The sequence below is a fragment of the Dipodomys spectabilis genome, unplaced genomic scaffold, assembly GCF_019054845.1.
Source record: "Dipodomys spectabilis isolate Male_0828 unplaced genomic scaffold, ASM1905484v1 ptg000425l, whole genome shotgun sequence".
Classification (NCBI taxonomy): Eukaryota; Metazoa; Chordata; class Mammalia; order Rodentia; family Heteromyidae; genus Dipodomys; species Dipodomys spectabilis.
In genome coordinates this window covers 113,565-120,404 of record NW_024871102.1, presented here as the reverse complement: position 1 = coordinate 120,404, position 6,840 = coordinate 113,565, and positions in this window count along the sequence as shown.

Below are 6,840 nucleotides of genomic sequence, written 5' to 3'. Positions count from 1 at the left end.
TAAGTTAATTCCTAGGTATTTTATTTTTTGTGGGGCTATTACAAATGGAGTTGCTTTCCTAACTTCAGCCACACTTTTCTCATTGTTGGCATACAGAAAAGCCATTGATTTTTGGGGGTTAATTTTATAAACTGCTACTTTGCCAAAGTTTTGAATCAGCTTGAGTAATTTGGGAGTGGAGTCTATGGGATTCTTTAAATACAAGATCATGTCATCTGCAAAGAGGGAGAGTTTTATTTCTTCTTTCCCTATTTGGATCCCCTTTATGTCTGCATCTTGTCTTATTGCTGTAGCTAGGCATTCTAATACTAGATTGAAGAGAAGTGGAGAGAGTGGGCATCCTTGTCTTGTCCCTGAGTTAAGAGGAAATGGCTTTAGTTTTTCACCATTGAGTATAATGCTGGCTGTAGGTTTGTCATATACAGCCTTTATTGTATTGAGGAATGTTCCATGGATTCCTAATTTTTCCAAAACCTTCATCATAAAGGGGTGTTGGATCTTGTCGAATGCTTTTTCTGCGTCTATTGAGATAACCATGTGGTTCTTATTCTTGCTCCTGTTGATGTGATGAATAATATTAATTGATTTGCGTATATTGAACCAGCTTTGCATCCCTGAAATGAATCCTGTTTGATCGTGGTGTATGATTTTTTGGATGAATTGTTGAAGTCGGTTGGCCAAAATTTTGTTGAGAAGTTTTGCATCAATGTTCATCAAAGAAATGGGTCTATAGTTCTCTTTCTTTGATGAGTCCCTGCCTGGTTTTGGGATGAGCGTTATGATGGCTTCATAGAATGTGTTCGGTAGTGAGCTTTCTCTTTCAACTTCATTGAAGAGTTGGAGGAGAATTGGTGTGAGCTCTGCTTTGAAGGCCTTGTAAAATTCCGCTGTGAAACCATCTGGTCCTGGACTTTTCTTAGCTGGGAGGTATCTTATTGCTGTTTCTATTTCAATGCTTGATATGGGCCTGTTAAGATAGTTTGCCTCATCTTGGTTTAGTTTTGGCATGTCAATATTTGCTAGGAAGAGGTCCATTTCTGTCAAGTTCTCAAACTTATTAGCATAAAGTTTTGAGAAGTATTCCCTTATAATGTTCTGAATCTTGGTTGTTTCCGTGGTGATGTTTCCATTCTCATCTCTGAGTTTATTGATTTGGGTGTGCTCTCTTCTTTTTCTGATAAGATTTGCTAAGGGTCTGTCAATTTTGTTAAGTTTCTCGAAGAACCAACTCTTTGTTTTGTTGATTCTTGCTATAGTTTTTTTGGATTCTAATTCATTTAATTCTGATTTAATTTTGATTATTTCTTTCTGTCTACTGGATTGGGGTTTATCTTGCTGCTCTTTTTCAAGGAGGTTTAGATGTGTCATTAAATTGTTGATTTCAGATCTCTCCAATTTGTTGATGTAGGAGCTCAGAGCTATAAACTTGCCTCTGAGTACTGCCTTTGCTGTGTCCCAGAGGAGCTGGTATTTTGTGTGTTCATTATTGTTGAATAGCATGAACATTTGAATTTCCTTTCTAATCTCTTCCATGACCCACTCATGATTCAGCAGTGTGTTGTTCAGTCTCCATGTGATACCGGACTTTCTTTGGTGGCTTTTGGTGTTGAGTTCTAACTTTATTCCCTTGTGGTCAGAGAGAATGCAAGGTATAACTTCAATGTTTCTGAATTTAGACAAGTTTGCTTTGTGGCCTAAAATGTGGTCTATTTTAGAAAACGTTCCATGGGCTGCTGAGAAAAACGTGTATTCTGATGCTGCTGGGTGAAATGTTCGGTAAATGTCTGTTAAGTCTAGTTGATCTATGCAGCTGTTTAGATCTGTGGTTTCTCTGTTGAGTTTTTGCCTAGTTGATCTATCTAGTGGGGAGAGTGGTGTGTTAAAATCCCCAACAATTAATGTCTTTGGATCTATATGGGATTTGAGGGAAAGTAGTATTTCTTTGATAAATTTGGGTGCTCCATTGTTTGGCGAATAGATATTTAGAATTGTAATATCCTCCTGAAGGAGAGATCCTTTAATTAGTATGTAGCGACCTTCTTTATCTCTTTTCACGAATTTTAATTTGAAGTCTATTTTATCTGATATTAGGATTGCAACTCCCGCCTGTTTATGCGGTCCGTTTGCTTGGTAGATTTTGTTCCAGCCTTTAACATTGAAAATGTGTTTGTTTTTACGGGCAAGATGTGACTCCTGTAGGCAGCAGATAGAAGGGTCTTGTTTTTTAATCCAACTAGACAGTCTATGTTGCTTAATTGGAGAGTTCAGTCCGCTAACATTAAGAGATAGGACTGAGAGGTATTTGGGAGTTCCTGCCATGTTATCTACCTTCTTGGGGGCTGTGAAAACTGGGTTCTTCCTATGGTTCTTGGATTCTCAGTTTGGGTGCAGTTTCTTGGCCTTTATTGCGGTCTTGTTGGTTTTCTATGTGTAGGACATCTTTAAGGATCTTTTGTAGGGCTGGTTTGGTGGAGATGTATTGTTTCAATTTTTCTTTGCTATGGAAGGTTTTTATTTGGCCTTCAGTTATGAAGGAGAGTTTAGCTGGGTACAGTATTCTTGGTTGATAGTTGTTTGTTTTTAGGGCATGGCATACATCATTCCAGTCTCTTCTTGCTTTGATTGTCTCTGCTGAGAAATCTGAGGTGATTCTAATTGGTTTCCCTTTATAAGTGATTACCCTTTTCTCTCTGACAGCTTTAAGGATCTTTTCCTTGTTCTGAGTTGATCCTGTGTGGATTATAATGTGACGGTGGGATGTCCTATTCTGGTCTGGTGTATTTGGGGTTCTAAAGGCTTCTTGTATCTGGACAGGCCTATCTTTTTGCATGTTTGGGAAGTTCTCTGCTAGGATCCTGTTAAACAGATTTCCTATACCATTAACTTCTGTTTCTAGGTGCTCCTCTACACCCATTATCCTTAGATTAGGCCTTCTGATGGTGTCTTCCAGGTGTTGGATAGATCTATCATATTTCTTGGACTTGTCTTGGATGGTTGTATGTTCTTTCTCTATAATATCTAGGCTGTCTTCAATCCCTGAGATTCGATCTTCTGCATGGTCTAACCTGCTGTCAAGACTCTCTACTTTGTTTTTTATCTCTTTTCCTTCTAGTTGGTCAGCTTTGATGGCTTCAAGTTCTTTGTTGAAGCTCTGTTTTAGGTCTTGTATGAATTTCTTTACTTCCTTAATTTGGTGTTCAGTGTTTGTCCTCAAATCACTTAGTTGATTGGTTATGGATTCTTTGGGCTCCCATTCCTTCTGTTGGGTTCCATTCAGCATTCCCTTTGTGGTCTCCCTGACTTCCTTCAGCTCTTTGTTAATGGATTCCATGAATGCCTTTAGTGTTCATTGTGAGTTCTCTACCTGGTCTCTCAATTCCTGTATTACTCTTTGATTAGCTTCCTCCCGTTCGTGGGATTCATGCAGATCTCTTTGAGTGTTCTCAGCCTGCTCACGCCATTCCTCTCTTTCTCTTTGAGTATTCTCAAGTTGTTCACGCAAATCCTGTATCAGTTTTTGAGTAGCTTCCTCACGCTTATGATATTCCTGTATAAACTTCTGGGATGCCTCCTCTCTCTCCCTATCACGCTCATACAGAGTCCTTTGTACGTTGTCAAACTTTTCATTTATCATGTTTGCCAGCAGTGTTTGTAGAGCTGTTTGGGAACTCTCCTCTGGATTATTCATTATCTGTTCTAACCCCTGATTATCAGGATTGGGAATTGAGATACCCGAATTTGCCATTTTTCTTGTGTTTTTCCGGCTTACTCTGCCCATTTGAGATGAAGATAGCACCAGTTTTGTGCTAGAACACTATCTTAAGGCAACCATCAACCAAAGTTTGCATTTGTACAGTCAATAGTCTACAGATACAATCTAGTTCAACAGATACATCTATTCGACATCTAACAACTATATGTTAAAGGACTTCGAACCGCAGAGAAGAATTTGGAAAACCAGAAATTATTAGGGTTAGGGAGAGATGTGGGTAAAAAATAGGAATAGATTGGTGTGGGGAGGCACAGGGAGAGTTAACTATGTCCTAATCACAATGCAGGAAATAGGTTGGGTAGGATGTAAGTAGAGAGAGAGAGAAAAAGAAGAAAGGGAAAGGGGAATGAAAAGAGACCAGAAAATAAAATAGAAACGTAAAAATTAATGTTATTTTAGAGATTAAAAGACCATCTATTTATAGAGGAATATGAATATGTTGAGAGAAAGGGAGGGATATAGAGGAGATGGGAAAAACTTTTAAAAAATGCTTAAAATATTATATAGGTATAAAGAGGTAGTACTGCTATTAATGAATTTAAGTCTCAGAGGTTTTGAATTGAGTAATAAGTTTGTGGATTAAGTGTGTACACAATGGGGGATAGGGTCTACTGTTTAACTACGTGTTTATCTGAGGATGTGCAGGACAAGAGTTAAGTCACATACAGATGAACAAAGAGGAAAAGATGGAAAGGATAGGAAAATGAGAAGAAAAGATCAGAAGTTCAGTAGAGCTAGAAAAAAAAACAGAAAGATAATTAAGAATGAAAGAAAAAGAGAAAGAAGACAAGAAAAGAAAAGAAAACACACATTCACGTATTCCTAAAATAAAAATTATAAGAGGAGAAAAAAAAAAAAAGTTAATGGAAAACAATTATTTTTTCAGAAGAGGCAAAAATTAAAGATTAATAAAAGTTTTAGAAAAGCAAAAAAAAATTTTATATATATATAAGGTAACAAAAAATGAAAAAAAAAACAAAACAAGGAAAAGAAAAAAAAAGAAAAGAAGAAGAAGAAAAAAAAAAGTTCTTTGATTTTTTTTTTTTTTGGGGGAGGGGTGGGAAGAGTCCTGTATCTCCCTTTTGTCTGTAACCAGAGTCTGGTTGGAGTCAGCTTGAGGTCCTGTGGCTTGATTGGTTTCTTAAGTCAGTTTGTTGGAACAAGCAGAAAAATGCTCTGCTTTACCCAAGTTTTTGAGATCCCCCTCCCAGGTTAGTTTACTGGGAGGGTGATCTGCTTTGAGAATCACAAAAGAGGGGGATGCAGTGATGAGGCTAGGTTCTGGGTAGAGTTGAGGCCTTTCAAAGAACAGTAGCTTTTCCCTGGGGCTATTTTGTGAAAAAAAAACTCACAGCACCCAGCCTGGAGCCATTCTCAGGGTTTCTGTTTTTCAATTGATTGTGGTGGCTGCTAGAGGGCGGGGCAGCCTCTGGCTCTGGTTACCCGGTGAGGAGAGCCACTCCAATGGCTGGTGCCTGAGCTGGGTGACTTTTCCCTGGATGGAACTGAGTCTGTGAGGTCACTTCGCCGTTAAGTTCTTGTGACCTGCTAAATGACTCGTTTTATTCCAAGGTCTGAGCTGGACCTAGCCGCTCCTCCGAGCTTTGTCGGTATCCAAGATGGAGATCACCGGTGCTGGGGGGGGGAGGGGTGGCTTTCCCTCCTCTGCTCCCAGAGGAGTGAGGAAGTGGGGCTTCTACTCACGCGGAGTCTTGGATCCCGGGTCGTCTCTGGTCTGCAAAGTGCAGGATGAAGTTGTCTGCTCCTTGTCGGTTCTTGCTGGTGTTGAGTAGAATCCGCTCGTCCGCTGCGTCTGGCTCCTTCGTTCCGGACTGCGTCTCAGGTATGACCCCGCGGCGGTGGTCGCCGCTGCGACCCTGCCGCCGCAGCGGCAGCTGCTCAGATGTGTCTGCTTGGCTTCCCCTCTCTTGACTAACTCTCTGTCCTGTGATGGCACACTTGGTGTGATTCTCTGGCTTGGGACTGTTCACTGGAACTCTGAAACTGTTTTCTATGCAAGAGCTTGTTCAGATTCCAGCTTCTCCTCCGCCATCTTCCCGGAACTCCCCCATTTTTTCTTCTTTTAAACCTAAGCGGTTTTGACATAATGTATAGATTCATACGTTTTTTGGGTATATAAATATTTTAGTTACTTGTCATGTATTTCTGAAGTTTGATTACTAAGACATTTCAGGGAAAAACTGAATTTCATGTACTATGTCAACTGTGATTTTTAGAAATTGAATCAATCTCAATATGATATAAAGCAAGATATTCCATGGCTCATGCACTTATTCCTAGAATTGAATATAACTTTTTTTTGAATGGTAGGAAATTCATATTATACCTACTCTATAGAATAATTAAAAAATAAATGATCGTGATAGTATTTATTTTTTCTTCCACTAGAAAGAAAGATCCTCACAATATATGACAAAAACTTGAATGGAAATGTCATAAAATTATGAAAAATTCAAGTTATTATGAGTAAGATGAAATAGTCATTTTTGAAGGTCAAAAAATGAAATCTCTTGAAGCTTTTTTATCTGTTAAATAAAATGTATTTGCACTCAAAATATTTCATTCATCTCTTCAGTAATGGTATAATCAACCTCCTCGATTTCAAAAAGCTTCTCTGATCAATTCAAGTAAATAGTTAGGAACAGAAGTTATCACAATTTATAGAAATATCTACCCATAACTCTAGAAATTAAAACTGAAATCATAAAGTGTTGGGATTAATAATTAGCTTTCACTATGTTGCCATAAAAAGGTGAACCCTCTCACGTGGGCATAGTTGTAGAGATTTGGTCATTGAGAACTTATGATCAAAGAGAATGTTAAGATCAAAGTCCTTTCCTCTTCTTCCTTCTTCTACTTCTCTGTCTCCTTCTCCTTTTGCTTTTCCTTCTCCCTCTCCCTCTTCCCCTCCTCATGTTTCTCTCTTTCCCCACTCTTATTCCTACTTTTCTTTACTTCCTGGCTTCCATGAATACACATACTCCATCACATGTTCCTGACATGGGGTACTGTGCCACCACCAACCCAAAGCAATGAGGATAAGAAAT